The following is a 16,931-nucleotide window of genomic DNA, read 5'->3' as shown; positions in this document are numbered from 1 at the left end:
GCTATCGGTGTAATAATTTGCTCGCTATGAAGTGGAGGCATAATAAGAATGTTTTCGTTCTTACCTCCCTTCATGCAGACACGACGGTCCAAATTCCTACGGCGACTGGTATTGTGGAGAAACCCCTCTGTGTCCACGAATATAACAAAAATATGGGAGGGGTGGACCTCAATGACCAGATGTTAGCGCCGTATCTAACTTCCCGTAAGACCAGACGCTGGTACAAAAAAGTGTCTGCTTACTTATTTCAATTGGCTTTGCTGAATGCTTTTGTGCTATACAAAGCTTCAGGCGGAACATTAACCTTTCTTTTCTTCCAAAGAGAGGTTGTCACAGAGCTTCTGTTTCCAGACGGTTCTGTACCTCACCATTCCCAACCAAATGCAGTAAGCCGGCTGTATGAGAGGCATTATTTTTATGTCCTCCCGAGTACCCCTACCCAACGAGCCCCCCAAAAAAGATGTCGTGTCTGTAGCAAGCGCGGATATAGGCGTGACACCCGTTCTTATTGTCCACGCTGTCCTGGCAATCCTGGTCTTTGTCAGGGTGAGTGTTTTGAACGCTACCATTCACTAGTGAAGTATTAGCGTAGGGTACAGCATTTCACAGGCTAGGCACACTTACACAGGGTCTCCCAAGATGCCATCGCATTTTGAGAGACCCGAACCGTTACAGTTACAGTTTACAGTTCAAAAAAAAGTGTATAAAAAAAAAAAAAAATATATAAAATATAAAAACCAAAAATAGTTGTCGTTTTATTGTTCTCTCTCTCTCTCTCCTCTCAAATTTTTTATACTTTACTGTTTACTGTGTTATTGTTAACCATTTTTCATGTTTTCAGGTACGCCATTCAGCTGCAGCGTGGATTTATTTATCTTGACAGCAACAGCGTTTGCTCCCACGATACATAAAGCCGCGACTCCAGTGCTGTAGGAGGTGATTTCACCACCACAGTTAAAAAAGAGCATATATGCCGAAGCATGGGGGCATAAGGGGTGGAGGAGCGATTTTGCTCCTAATGCCGCGTACATACGGTCAAAATTCCGACGGAGGGCTTGCCCGTGGAAAAGTTTGAACGTATGTACGCAGCATAACTTTTTTGCGGGAGGATGCCCCCATGCTTCGGCATATATATATTTTAGGCACAGGTTGTGTTAAAAAATGTTTTATTTTTTACAGTTTTTTTTGGCAATTGCTTTGCAGGTATGGTATGGTAAGGTTTTACTGGGATGTTACTTTGTTTTAACGTTAACCATAATTTGCTTAGCAGGTACGCCATTCAGCTGCAGCGCGGATTTATTTATCTTGACAGCAACAGCGTTTGCTCCCACGATACATAAAGCCGTGACTCCAGTGCTGTAGGCGGTGATTTCACCACCACAGTTAAAAAAGAGCATATATGCCGAAGCATGGGGGCATAAGGGGTGGAGGAGTGATTTTGCTCCTAATGCCGCGTACATACGGTCAAAATTCCGACAGGGGGCTTGCCCATGGAAAAGTTTGAACGTATGTACGCGGCATAACTTTTTTGCGGGAGGATGCCCCCATGCTTCGGCATATATAAATGGTGCATGTATGTCCATCATTAGAAGTGGGTGGATGAAGGGAGGTATCTAATGGTGGGCATACCCACCGATCAATCTCTTTTTTTTCGTTCAGACAACATGACTCTCAGTAAATAGCTTGGGGTGTCTACTTTCCAAAATGGGGTAATTTGGGGGGGTTTTGTGCTATTTTGGCATTTTATGGCCTTTGCACCCTTAGAAATCCTGAAGGCGGTGCTTGGATTTCGGGGTCCCGTACGCGGCTAGGCTCCCAAAAAGTCCCACACATGTGGTATCCCTGTACTCAGGAGAAGCAGCAGAATGTATTTGGGGTGTCATTTCACATATGCCCATAGCATGTGTGAGCAATATATCATTTAGTGACAACTTTGTGCAAAAAAAAAAAAGTTTGTAATATTCCCGCAACTTGTGGCAAAATATAAAATATTCCATGGACTCAACATGCCTCTCAGTAAATAGCTTGGGGTGTCTACTTTCCAAAATGGGGTCATTTTGGGGGGTTTTGTGCTATTTTGGCTTTTTATGGCCTTCGAAACTGTGATAGGTAGTGAGGGGTAAAATCAAAAATTTGCACCCTTAGAAATCCTGAAGGTGGTGATTGGTTTTCGGGATGCCGTGCGCGACTATACTCCCAAAAAGTCCCACACATGTGGTATCCCCGTACTCGGGAGAAGTAGCGGAATATATTTTGGGGTGCAATTCCACATATAACCATGGCATGTGTGAGCAATATATCATTTAGTGACAACTTTTTGTACATTTTTTATTTTTTATTTTTTTTAGTCATTATTCAATCCCTTAGGATAAAAAAAATAAATATTCAATGGGCTCAACATACCCATCAGCAGTTTCCTTGGGGTGTCTACTTTCCAAAATGGGGTCATTTGGGGGGGGGTTTGTGCCATCTTGGCATTTTATGGCCGTCAAAACTGTGATAGGTAGTGATAGGTAGTGAGGAGTAAAATAAAAAAATTATGCCCTTAGAAATCCTGAAGGCGGTGCTTGGATTTCGGGGTCCCGTACGCGGCTAGGCTCCCAAAAAGTCCCACACATGTGGTATCCCTGTACTCAGGAGAAGCAGCAGAATGTATTTTGGGGTGTCATTTCACATATGCCCATAGCATGTGTGAGCAATATATCATTTAGTGACAACTTTGTGCAAAAAAAAAAAAGTTTGTAATATTCCCGCAACTTGTGGCAAAATATAAAATATTCCATGGACTCAACATGCCTCTCAGTAAATAGCTTGGGGTGTCTACTTTCCAAAATGGGGTCATTTTGGGGGGTTTTGTGCTATTTTGGCTTTTTATGGCCTTCGAAACTGTGATAGGTAGTGAGGGGTGAAATCAAAAATTTGCACCCTTAGAAATCCTGAAGGTGGTGATTGGTTTTCGGGATGCCGTGCGCGACTAGACTCCCAAAAAGTCCCACACATGTGGTATCCCCGTACTCGGGAGAAGTAGCGGAATATATTTTGGGGTGCAATTCCACATATAACCATGGCATGTGTAAGCAATATATCATTTAGTGACAACTTTTTGTACATTTTTTATTTTTTATTTTTTTTAGTCATTATTTAATCCCTTAGGACAAAAAAAATAAATATTCAATGGGCTCAACATACCCATCAGCAGTTTCCTTGGGGTGTCTACTTTCCAAAATGGGGTCATTTGGGGGGGTTTTGTGCCATCTTGGCATTTTATGGCCGTCAAAACTGTGATAGGTAGTGATAGGTAGTGAGGAGTAAAATAAAAAAATTATGCCCTTAGAAATCCTGAAGGCGGTGCTTGGATTTCGGGGTCCCGTACGCGGCTAGGCTCCCAAAAAGTCCCACACATGTGGTATCCCTGTACTCAGGAGAAGCAGCAGAATGTATTTTGGGGTGTCATTTCACATATGCCCATAGCATGTGTGAGCAATATATCATTTAGTGACAACTTTGTGCAAAAAAAAAAAAGTTTGTAATATTCCCGCAACTTGTGGCAAAATATAAAATATTCCATGGACTCAACATGCCTCTCAGTAAATAGCTTGGGGTGTCTACTTTCCAAAATGGGGTCATTTTGGGGGGTTTTGTGCTATTTTGGCTTTTTATGGCCTTCGAAACTGTGATAGGTAGTGAGGGGTGAAATCAAAAATTTGCACCCTTAGAAATCCTGAAGGTGGTGATTGGTTTTCGGGATGCCGTGCGCGACTAGACTCCCAAAAAGTCCCACACATGTGGTATCCCCGTACTCGGGAGAAGTAGCGGAATATATTTTGGGGTGCAATTCCACATATAACCATGGCATGTGTGAGCAATATATCATTTAGTGACAACTTTTTGTACATTTTTTATTTTTTATTTTTTTTAGTCATTATTTAATCCCTTAGGACAAAAAAAATAAATATTCAATGGGCTCAACATACCCATCAGCAGTTTCCTTGGGGTGTCTACTTTCCAAAATGGGGTCATTTGGGGGGGTTTTGTGCCATCTTGGCATTTTATGGCCGTCAAAACTGTGATAGGTAGTGATAGGTAGTGAGGAGTAAAATAAAAAAATTATGCCCTTAGAAATCCTGAAGGCGGTGCTTGGATTTCGGGGTCCCGTACGCGGCTAGGCTCCCAAAAAGTCCCACACATGTGGTATCCCTGTACTCAGGAGAAGCAGCAGAATGTATTTTGGGGTGTCATTTCACATATGCCCATAGCATGTGTGAGCAATATATCATTTAGTGACAACTTTGTGCAAAAAAAAAAAAGTTTGTAATATTCCCGCAACTTGTGGCAAAATATAAAATATTCCATGGACTCAACATGCCTCTCAGTAAATAGCTTGGGGTGTCTACTTTCCAAAATGGGGTCATTTTGGGGAGTTTTGTGCTATTTTGGCTTTTTATGGCCTTCGAAACTGTGATAGGTAGTGAGGGGTGAAATCAAAAATTTGCACCCTTAGAAATCCTGAAGGTGGTGATTGGTTTTCGGGATGCCGTGCGCGACTAGACTCCCAAAAAGTCCCACACATGTGGTATCCCCGTACTCGGGAGAAGTAGCGGAATATATTTTGGGGTGCAATTCCACATATAACCATGGCATGTGTGAGCAATATATCATTTAGTGACAACTTTTTGTACTTTTTTTTTTTTTTGTCATTATTCAATCCCTTAGGACAAAAAAAATAAATATTCAATGGGCTCAACATACCCATCAGCAGTTTCCTTGGGGTGTCTACTTTCCAAAATGGGGTCATTTGGGGGGGGGTTTGTACTGCCCTGCCATTTTAGCACCTCAAGAAATGAGATAGGCAGTCATAAATTAAAAGCTGTGTAAATTCCAGAAAATGTACTCTAGTTTGTAGACGCTATAACTTTTGCGCAAACCAAAAAATATACGCTTATTGACATTTTTTTTACTAAAGACATGTGGCTGAATAAATTTTGCCCTCAATGTATGACTAAAATTTAGTTTATTCGATTTTTCTTATAACAAAAAGAAGAAAATATCATTTTTTTTCAAAATTTTCGCTCTTTTTCCATTTATATCGCAAAAAATAAAAATCGCAGAGGCAATCAAATACCATCAAAAGAAAGCTCTATTTGTGGGAAGAAAAGGACGCAAATTTCGTTTGGGTGCAATATTGCATGACCGCGCAATTACCAGTTAAAGCAGCGCAGTGCAAAATTGGAAAAAGACCTCTGGTCCTTAAGGTATTTATTGGTCCGAGGCTGAAGTGGTTAAGCTCCAAAAAAAGAAGATGCAAAAATAAAACAATAATTTTTATTGAATATTCTATAAAACCATTATAAAAACAAGGCTGATGAAGAAAAATGTTGACACTAATGTTTGTTGAACCACCAATCAACACATGTCACATAGATATATTTTTACAGTCAAGCATGGTGATGGAGTGTCATGGTCTGGGTCTGCATGAGTCCTGCCGACACTGGGGAGCTACAGTTCATTGAGGGAACCATGAATGTCAACATGTACTGTGATCCTGAACCAAAGCATGATCCCCTCCCTTCAGAGACACTGCAGGGCAGTATTCCAACATGATAATGACCCCAAACACACCTCCAAGACTACCACTGCCTTGCTAAAGAAGCTGAGGGTAAAGGTGATGGACTGGCCAAGCATGTCTCTAGACCTAAACCCTATTGAGCATCTGTGGGGCTTCTTCAAATGGAAGGTGGAGGAACGCAAGGTCTCTAACTTCCACCAGCTCTGTAATAACATCATGGAGGAGGGGAAGAGGAATACAGTGGCAACCTGTGAAGCTCTGAATGCCCAAGAGGGTTAAGGCAGTGTTGGAAAATAATGGTGGGCAAACAAAATATTGACACTTTAGGCCCAATTTGGAAAGTTGCCAGCGGTTTAGATATTAATGGCTGTGTGTTGAGTTATTTTGAGCGGACAGCAGATTGACACTGTTATACAAGCTGTACACTCACTACTTTACATTGTAGCAAAGTGTTATTTCTTCAGTGTTGTCACATGATATAATAAAATAGTTACAAAATGTGAGGGGTGTACACATTTTTGTGAGATAATATACATCAGTGATGGCGAACCCTGGCACCCCAGATTATTTGGAACTACATTTCCCATGATGCTCATGCACTCTTCAATGGTCGCTACTCACAGATTTCCTATGCAGGCTGTGCCGTAATGATAATTTGTTTAGCTGTTTTTGTGGTGTAAATTTATTGCTCTCCAAAATTCTTGTCATCCTGGTCAGCAATGAAATTAATCCCTGTGTACCTAATGCAATCTTCCTCAGACTGTAAAAATTCAGGCTGTAGAAATGTTAAAGCCGTAATAAACCCAAAAACAAAAATTTAATATATTGCAGCCTGCCAATCCTTAGAAGCGGTGGCTGAAATTATATATTTTTTAGGCTTTTTTTCACCTTTATTTTCACCTGCTGATCTAGCCAGGGTGTCTGTTATTTTTCAACTTCCTTTAACCACTTAAGGAAGGATTTACCCCCTTAATGACCTTTTTTTGACATACGGCACTGTGTCGTTTTAACTGACAATTACGCGAAGTGGTACCCAAACAAAATTGATGTCCTTTTTTCCCCACAAATAGAACTTTCTTTTGGTGGTATTTGATCACCTCTGCGTTTTTTTTTTTTTTGCACTATACACAAAAAAAAGACTGACAATATTGAAAAAGAAACAATATTTCCTGACGCAATATGGCAGCACATACATTGGGTTGTGACTCCGCCTCCACAACCTGATAGGACTGGTTAGCTATAAGATTTGAAGAGGAGTCCACCGTTGCATTCTCCTTTTTTTCCTCACCTGAATGGGACATCGTGTATTCGATCGGTTAGCAGATGGAGGCCCTTATCGCACCACCCCAGCTAGGTTTGGCCTCTCCTACCTGGAAGCCCCTGACTGTGCAGTCTCTAAATGAGCTATAAAGCAGGGGGCCCCACTCTGGTGGTCTCAGGGGCAAAAACAAAATCCAAAAGCCTAATAAAGCCTTAAAGAGGTTTTTTTAAGTTTTGCAGCGGTCTCCCCCTGTTTTGTTTTCCATCTATTACAGATTTCCATCTATTACAGACACTCCCACTCTCGGCATAGTTGGTCAAGATCTTCCCGTCACCGCAGAGAGTCGTCATCCTCGCACCGAGAGGAGCACCATACCCGACCTGCAGTTAATACCTGCTGGGTTTGTGGAGCGCAAGCATTACCTAATAAACTTGTGTGCCAAATCTGTCTGGAGGAAGCAACTCGAGACAAAGAAGCTGACGCAAGAGAAGCATCCAATATAATAAGAGACTTGTTTAAAGAGACAATTTTGCAGGTGACAGCATATGATCCAATCAGGTCATCTAACTCAGCCTCAACTTCACACACTCCTCAGGATCCAGACGACTCCCCAGAGGAAGATTAACCCCTGACCTCTACGGTTTTTGACTTTGCATTGATAAACCCATTTGCAAAATCAGTTAAGGAGGCGATCAGTTGGGAAGAAGAGAGAAACTCCCCACCTAAGTTACGAAAATATTTCCCTAACCTAAAAAAAGACCAGGAGGTCTTTCCCTGTATCGAAGAGCTAGAAGAGCTTATAAAAGATGAGTGGCAAAAACCAGAAAAAAAAATCCAGTTTAAATAATAGATTAGCAAAGCTCTTTCCCCTAAAAGAACCAGCAATGAACCCTCTTATCTCCGCTCCTGTGGTAGACTCCTCACTGATGCGATTAGCGCGCCATGTAACCTTACCAATAGAAGACGCCATAACATTTAAGGATGTGATGGATTGTAAGATCGATCTTAAGAAAGCCTATTCAGCAGCGGGTGGGGCTTGAAGGCCAGCAATTACTCTAGCAGCAGTCGGTAGAGCCATCCCCTCCTGGACATCCGGCGTGGAAAAATTAATACTGGAAGCCACAGACCAAGACAAGATTATTTCAGCGCTGCAGGAACTCAGCCTAGCGGGTGCTTTTGTAGCAGAGGCGGCGGTGGACCTTATACGGTCTTCAGCAAGAGCGATGCTGGCCTTAGTAACCTCCAGGAGAGCGCTCTGGCTGAAGCCTTGGGTTGCTGACGCAACTTCCAAATCCAGTTGGTGCAAGATCCCTTATGACCGTCTGACAGAGGATCCAACACAGTAGGGCTTCCCCAGGAAAAACTAGATCCACTCGTCCGCAAAGTAAAAAGGCTCCTGTCAGCAGACCACCTGTCAGCAAGAACGTGCTTAAGCATTCTGGGCTCAATGTCATCAACCTTTCTAATGGTTCAGTGGTCTCAATGGAACTCGAGGGTACTCCAGAATTCATTCCTAAAGCAATGGAACAGGGTCTCAATGTCACAACAAATATCAATCACCAGGGCAGTCAAGGAATCTGTACGATGGTGGACTCAAACCAGCAACTTAGTACGCCGTCGTCCTATCGTACACCCACTCCCAGAAATAGTAACGTCAGATGCCAGTCGCCATGGGTGGGGAGCGCACCATCTAGACCGGGGAGCACAGGGCCGCTGGCCCTTCTGTCCACAAGGGATAGTCTCAAACATTCTGGAGCTCAGGGCCGCATGGCAAGCACTCCTAACCTTCGGTCCCCTTCTCTCAGGGAAGAGTGTTCTCCTGCGCATGGACCATACAGTGGCTGTAAATTATGTCCACAGGCAAGGGGGCACCAGAAGCAAAATCCTAATGCAGGAAGTTTGACCCATAATCGAGTGGGCACAGGTCCACTTGACGGATTTGAAGGCAGTATATGTACCCGCGATTCACAACCAACTCGTGGACGACCTAAGTTGAATATTTATATCGAACAATGAGTGGTCTCTCAGTCACAAGGCCTTTATTCTTCTCACACGCAAGTGGGGCGTTCCAGATATGGATCTGGCAGTAACTCCAGCGAACCGCAAGTGTACCCGCTTCCTAGCAAGGACCGCCTATCCAACAGCAATGGGGATCGACTGTCTCCACCATCCTTGGGAATTTCGCCTAGGTTACATATTGTCTCCGGTGCCCCTGATAGCCAGGTTTCTGGCCAGACTGAGGAGTTTGTCTTCCACAGTAATAGCAATGTTGCCCTGCTGGCCCAGAAGACCATGGTTCCCGACCATCCTGCAATTAAACACAGAGGAGCCTCTCCCACTTCCCCCGTTCCCAGACTTGCTCTTGCAGGGGCAATTCCTACACCCGTCACCATAGCGATTACATCTGACGGCTTGGAAATTGAAAGGGAAAGGTTGTTAGATCAGGGGTGTTTGTTAAATGTAGTATCTACCTTACAGCAAGCAAGGAAGAAATCAACAAACAACATATATAATAAGATTTGGGAGAAATTTTCCGCAATAGCCTAACAGCAGTCATGGAACCCCCTCTCTCCATCAGTCTCTCAAGTGTTAGAATTTCTACAACTAGGCCTAGAGAAAGGGTTGAGGTCAAGTACCTTAAAAGTTCACGTCTCTGCCATATCCACAATGACAGGAATCAAATGGGCTTTAAACCCCCTCATCATTCAGTTTCAGAAGGCATGCCTAAAAATAAGGCCTCCCAGAAAACCAACTTTTCCGACCTGGGACCTGTCAATCGTTCTGGAAGCTTTAGCAAAAGAACCTTTCTCGTTGGTAGGATCAATAGCCCTATGGGACTTGACACTTAAACTATCATTTCTAGTTGCAATCATGTCGGCCAAGAGGGTCTCCGAACTGCAAGCTCTGTTAATCAAAGAGATGGCGTTGCGCTACCTGAACTAGATATAAATATAAAGAGCCTAATACTGGAAGAAATAAAATCTAGCTATAAATCAACTAGCCTATCTAGTGTCAGCCTGGGAGATACAGAGATTACCAGAGTTGGAAAATCCAGTCCAGTCTTCCTGCCAAGGAGCCAACCGATGAGAGAGAGATAGAGGAGGAGCGGGTGACATCCATATTACTGTGAGCTCTGCCTGATCATCTCATCTGGACCTCTGGGAGTTATACTGAAGCCAAAGATCTATATGGAAACTATCTGAGAGAAAAATACCTACCTGAGGGGACCAATATCCACCTGCTAGGAATTGGGATAGAATCCCTGGACCCTTGTTTTTGCTGCTTGATTTGCTGTTTACCTTACAGCAGTAAGGTAAGGGGCCATTTTACCTAGTGTGCCGTGTATACTGGAGACACAGAAATTACAACACGATTGCTGGCACCTGTTTTTCTTTTTGAGAAGCACTGAACAAGTCACTGAGCACTTATTTCAGCTTATATATAGACTGTCTTATATACATATTTAATTTTTTTTTTATTAAGAAGATTACGGAACTAATAATCACTGGCACTTTATTTAATTTCACTAAAGACTGTATTTTACCAACTTTTTGTAACCATGCACTATGAATTGCACGTTTTAATATAAGACATTTGCACTTTATGGAATATTTTTCCCTTTTACTTAGAGTTACTTATGTTGATATATAAACACATGATTTCTGGAATTTAAGTTTTATAATACACTGGTTACTATCTGTTTTTTTTTTTTTTTCTCTTCATAGCACAAGGCACCTTAATTTTTATTTAAGATAGGCTAGTTGATTTATAGCTAGATTTTATTTCTTCCAGTATTAGGCTCTTTATATTTATATCTAGTTCAGGTAGCGCAACACCATCTGTTTGATTTTCACTTTTATTATCTGGGGGTTAGGGTTCATACCCCTGTCGGTAGTTTGCTGCAACCTATCCTTTTAAATAGTTTAGGCCCTTGACGACAGCGCGGGGATACCTTAACCCAAATTACTCTGTTAATCAAAGAACCACACCTAGTTTTTTACCCAGACAGGTTCGTACTCAGACCTTCGCACCAGTTTGTGCCGAAGGTAGCGTCTAGCTTCCACTTTAACCCGGAGATCAATCTCCCTGTTTTTCTCAACACAGACGGAAATCCTCATCCTCTGGACGTGAAGTCTGCAATCTCCACCTATCTGGAAGTTACCGCTCCATTCAGAAAGACAGAAAACCTCCTGGTCATTCCGCATGGCACCAAAAAGGGTCAGGCGGCTTCTTCAAGAAAAATAGCTTCTTGGTTGATTAAAGTTATCAAGAAAGCATATTTCAACATATTCCAATACCGGAAAACCTGAAAGCGCATTCAACGAGGGCGGTGGCGGCTTCATGGGCAGTGTACTGTAGAGTATCCCCAGAGACTATATGCAAGGCAGCAACTTGGACGTCAAAAACCACATTCATGTCGCACTAGAGAATAGACCCGGCTCAATTAACTACGGTTGAGTTCGGGAGATCAATTATTCAATCAAATTCATCCATACCTTGTACCTGAGTAAATAAAAACTTCTGAACAGCACCCACCCATGTAGCGAGTTATTTCCCAATGTGTGTGCTGCCATGATGCGTCAGGAAAACGGAAAAGGCCCCCCTTCCCCAAAGCACCCCCCATGTTGAGGGCACATGGCCTGGTACGGTTCAGGAGGGGGGCGCTCGCTCGTCCCCACCCCCTTTCCTGACCGGCCAGGCTGCGTGCTTGGATAAGGGTCTGCTATGGATTTTGGGGGGATCCTCACGCCGTTTTTTTTGTTTTTTCCCCTTTAAATCCATACCAGGTGACGGGGCTAGCAAGGTGTCAATCTTGCCAATGGAGGCGGCGACATTGACTTCCTTCGCTAGTTCCGTCTACCTGGAGCTGCGTTCAAAATGAACAGACTTTACTCCATGTGTGGGCAAGTCCGTTCATTTCAAAAGTCCGGCGGACTAGCACACAGACGGGCGGATTGTACTCTGGCAGACAATTTTGAGTCAAGACTTCTTTCTAAGTCAGCTGGACTTTTGGGAAGAAAAAGTCTGCCGGAGCCCACACACGGGCGGATTGTCCGGCGGACTCTGGTCCACCGGATAGTCCGATCGTGTGCACGCGGCATAACACTACGTTCTCTCCAGATTGACAACATTTTTGTCTAAAGGTGTCTCTGTTGCTCTTCCTTCCACAGTAGAGACTGTATTTCCTTTATCTTCAGCTGGTGATCTGGCCAGTGACACACTTGTTGTGTTACTGGCCAGATCACCAGCTGAAAATAAAGAAAGAAACCCTTAAAAAAAAAAAAGAAGGAAAAACGAATGCAGACACCACATTTAAGGATTAGTAAGATGCAGTATATCAAAGTATTGATTTTGGGTTTCAAACCACTTTAACTTTTCTGTGGAGCCCCATAATCTTTAGTTCCCCTTCTCATGTAATTAGTAATCACAGGGCCAAACACTTCCCCAATACACAGTGCCTGCTGAGAGCAGTAGTAGCACTTATGCCACAAGCAGCACGAACAGAACACAGTGGAATTACAAGGTACAATAGAAAGCTGGGAAACTATCTATTTAAAAAAAAAGAAGGGATTTTTTTTTTCTTCTAAATACTCATTTGAGGCCCATTTTGGACATTTAAAAGCCTGGCTTATTGTTTGTAGGTTGTAGAAGCAATTGCAAATACTATTCTGACAGCAGCACACAAGAGCCTCTGGTGGTCAAATGTGAAACTGCAATGAAATATCAATGCCAAGTCAGAGGAGAGAGATAAGCCCCTGAATAAACAAATCTATTATGTGAGCCTGGGGCTAATGTTAATAATGGATTGTTCTGGTGTTAAAATTCTAGCTGGCTGGTAGCCAACAATCCCATTTATTAGTTGCATTTGCAAAATACCTGTGTGATTAGAAGTTACAGTTGACCTGACTACATAAAAACACTAAAGCTCTGACTCAGTACATGGATCTAACTTCAACACACTAGAACCTGGATACGGTATATGACTCAGAGAATGGCTGTTTCCTTCACAAAAGGAGAGGCGCTTCTGGGTGTAGATTTAAAAACAGTTTTAATCACATAAAGTTAAAAAACTCAAATTTCAAAGGTTAAAAAAGTGCGCTGGATAAAACAATCCAGGGAGTCATCAGATCAGTCTGCACATTCTGCCGGCTGAGACACTGGAAGCGGCCAAATCCAAGAAACTGCTGTGGATAGAGCAGGTGGAGGAATACAGGCGGAGTATGATGACGTCACTAGCATGCTGCGACCGGTTTCGTGAGCGTACGGGCTGAGATAGTGAGTCAGCCATGCTCCTTCATCAAGCTCTTGGGTGTGCAGACTGATCTGATGACTAACCCCTCCCTGGATCGTTTTATCCATCGCACTTTTTTAACCTTTGAAATGTGAGTTTTTTAACTTTATGTGATTAAAACAGTTTTTAAATCTACACCCAGAGGCGCCTCTCCTTTTGCGTATCTTTTACAGTTTGGAACATGGTTTCTGTTTCCTTTGGGGCTGCCCTGTGTGTATGAACTCCCTGCCATCAGATCCTCATCTCTGACTAAAATCCTTTATGGACACTTTATATTATATGGACTGTGTTTGCTTAAACAACACGTGTATAGAGTCTCAGGCTACCTGCTCTGTGTGTAAAAAATTCTAATGCCCCGTACATACGAGCGGACTTTTCGACATCAAAGGTCCGACAGAACGATTCCGGCGGACCATTCGATCGTGTGTGGGCTGCAGCGGACTTTTGCTTTTCAAAAATCCGACAGACTTTAGAAATGGAACATGTTTCAAATTTTTCCGCCGGACCCAGTTCCGATGTAGAAATCCGCTCGTCTGTATGCTGTTCCGACAGACCAAAAACGACGCATGCTCTGAAGCAAGTATGAGACGGAAGTGCTCGGTCTTGTAAAACTCCAGTTTGTATTGGAAGTAGCACATTCACCATGCTGCAAATTCTGTGCTCGTTTAAATGCAGCACATCTTCTTTATAATGCTAGAAGTTGCTTTTCTGCTCATATTCACTCACACAACACAAACACAACACAAACACATTTCTGGATTATTTCTCCTGATCTCATGAATGATATTGTTTTTAGTTTAAAGCCCCATCTCAGTAATAATGTATTTAAAAATATTTTTTGGTAGTCATCTTTTATTTTTTTTTCTTTCATCCATATTTTTAGTATAATTATTTCAAAATTATTTTCTAGTAATCTCCATATTTAATTATTCTGTCAATTTAACACAAAAAAACTTTTTCTTTTGATATTCTTTTTGTATGTCATTACCACAATAACCTTTTTATTTTTTGTGTGTCATTACCACAATAACCTTTTTATTTTTTGTGTGTCATTACCACAATAACCTTTTTATTTTTATTCTGGTGCCAAGTTACCACAATAACATTATTATTTATTTTATTTTTTTTAACCTCAAGGAGGTTGGTGTCCCTTGTTCATTTCACATTGTCTTTTAGGAATGTAATTGACTAAAAACACATAGGCAAGTATATTTTCAAAATAAAATATCCATTTATTCTGGTTAAAAAAATAAAGATGAAGGCAACACTGGAGAAACTTGAGCAATTTGTGTAGCCTTTTGGCCCCAGGGCAAACATTAAAGGCTGTGGAAAAGAAAATTGGGATATTGAGAAGTACATATCATGGGGAGCACAATCTGGTCCATGAATCCCAGAGATCAAGAGCAGCGGCAGATGGTACATATGTCCCCAGGCTGTGGTACAACAGGCTGCGTCTTTGGTCAGACCAGACTGAAGCCAGGTCATCACTTTCTTCTCTTCGCTCCACCCTTCACTGCACCCTTCCCTGCAGACTTCCCTGCAGCCTTCCTGTGAGGCTGTGTCTCTGGTGGTGTACTTGTGGCAGGAGGAGGAACAGGAGAAACTTCATCCAAGATTTGGCTTGTGGCAGTTAACTCGCCACTCAGCCCCTTCTGAAAGGCCGAGAAAATGAGTCGCTCACATTGGAGGCGTTGGCCCCTCTCTAATTGCTGCAACCGGCTGGCTATATAGCAGCCATAGGTCTCTTCAGCTTTGGGGGGGCTCCTTAGGACATTTGTAGCCTCTCTAATGAGGCGCAGTGATTCCTCCTGTGTGACCGTCCCTTTCTTGGGCCTTTTTGCCTGAAGACGGAGGGGAGGCACCTGCAACTGGGTGAGGCTCCTACTGCCTGCCACTTTCCACAACTTCCTCCTGCCTGTGCTCATCCTGTGTATAAAAAAGGGACATAGTTTTAGTTTTTTGTTCATCAATCATAAACATTTTTCAGCTCATGACTTTAAAATTCTGTTAATACATATAAAAGAGTATCATTCTGATCCCAGTATTTATTGTTTCTGCTGGTGACAAACATTTTCGGCCACTACTGTAAATTGATATGTCTAATTCATTTTTTTGGTAACATCAATAATATTGATTAAATTATAACATCTAGGTAACATCATTAATATTATGACAATAAATATTTATGGTAACAATATACCTGGCTCAAGCTGGGTGCATCCGCTTCTTCCAGGATGGAAGGCCCAGGTTGCTCATCAGCCTCTGCTGGGGTGGAGGAAAGGGTAGAGGGAATGCTGCAGGGAAGGGTGGAGGGAAGGGTTGAAAGCGAGTCAAGAAAACGCAGTTTGTCAAAGTACCACTGCCTGGGTACATATACAGCATCTGCGGATGCTCCTGATCTCATGGATTTAATGATTTTATTATGCTCCTTTCTGTACATATTTCTCAATATGCCAATTTTCTTTTCCAGAAAGTCCAAGTTTGCCTCTGGGATCCAAGTCTGCACAAATGCCAGAAGTCTCTCCAGCGTTGCCTTCCTTACTTGTTTATTATAGTAAGCACTGTGCTTTACTTCCCACAGATTTTTCAGCTCCTTGTACTTATCTATAAATAGGCTCAAGAATTCGGGATCTTTAAATGTCTTATTATTAATTTTTCTGAAAGACAATACACAAGACAAAAACAATAATGTTAGCCCAGACCAGTGGCGGCTGGTGCTCTATTTTTTTGGGGGGGGCGCAAACAAAACCACAAACAACCCCCCCCATCACTCGCCCACCATAGGGCCTACACATAGATAAATAGACAGATATTGGGTGGGATATAGATAGGTAGCTAGATAGATAGATGTTGGGTGGGCGATAGAGAGAGAGAGAGAGAGAGAGAGAGACACACACACAAACAGACAGACAGATATTGGGTGAGATAGATAGATAGACAGACAGATATTGGGTGAGATAGATAGATAGACAGACAGATATTGGGTGGGATAGATAGATAGATAGATAGATAGATAGATAGATAGATAGATAGATAGATAGATAGATAGATAGATAGATAGATAGATAGATAGATAGATAGATAGATAGATATTGGGTGGGATAGATAGATAGATAGATAGATAGATAGATAGATAGATAGATAGATAGATAGATAGATATTGGGTGGGATAGATAGATAGATAGATAGATAGATAGATAGATAGATAGATAGATAGATAGATAGATAGACAAATAGATATTGGGTGGGAGATAGATAGATAGACAGATAGATATTGGGTGGGAGATAGATAGATGGATGGATAGAGAGAGAGAGATAGTCAGACAGATAGATAGATATTGGGTGGGAGATAGATAGATAGACAGACAGACAGATATTGGGTGGGAGATAGATAGAGAGATAGACAGACAGACAGATATTGGGTGGGAGATAGATAGAGAGATAGATAGACAGATAGATAGATAGGTAGATATTGGGTGGGAGATAGATAGAGAGATAGATAGACAGATAGATAGATAGATATTGTGTGGGAGATAGATAGATAGATAGATAGATAGATAGATAGATAGATAGATAGATAGATAGATAGATAGATAGATGTTGGGTGGGAGATAGATAGATAGATAGTGAAGTAATTGATCAATTTAGTCTAGTGCTATTATTATTATCAGTTATGTATTCCTTTGTTTAGTCCCTATAGTTTAGCTATCAATCAATATGCCAAGCACATGTTATTGTTACTATCACAATGCTATCACCCTTGGCTATGAAATCAATACACGTTTACGGTCAATTAAATCTCATTTATTTCC

The sequence above is a fragment of the Lithobates pipiens genome, unplaced genomic scaffold (genome assembly GCF_037356315.1).
Source record: "Lithobates pipiens isolate NorthernLeopardFrog02 unplaced genomic scaffold, aLitPip1_a1.2 Scaffold_103, whole genome shotgun sequence".
In the NCBI taxonomy this organism is placed as follows: Eukaryota; Metazoa; Chordata; class Amphibia; order Anura; family Ranidae; genus Lithobates; species Lithobates pipiens.
The sequence above is the reverse complement of the archived record's forward strand: the minus strand, read 5'-3'. Positions refer to the sequence as shown.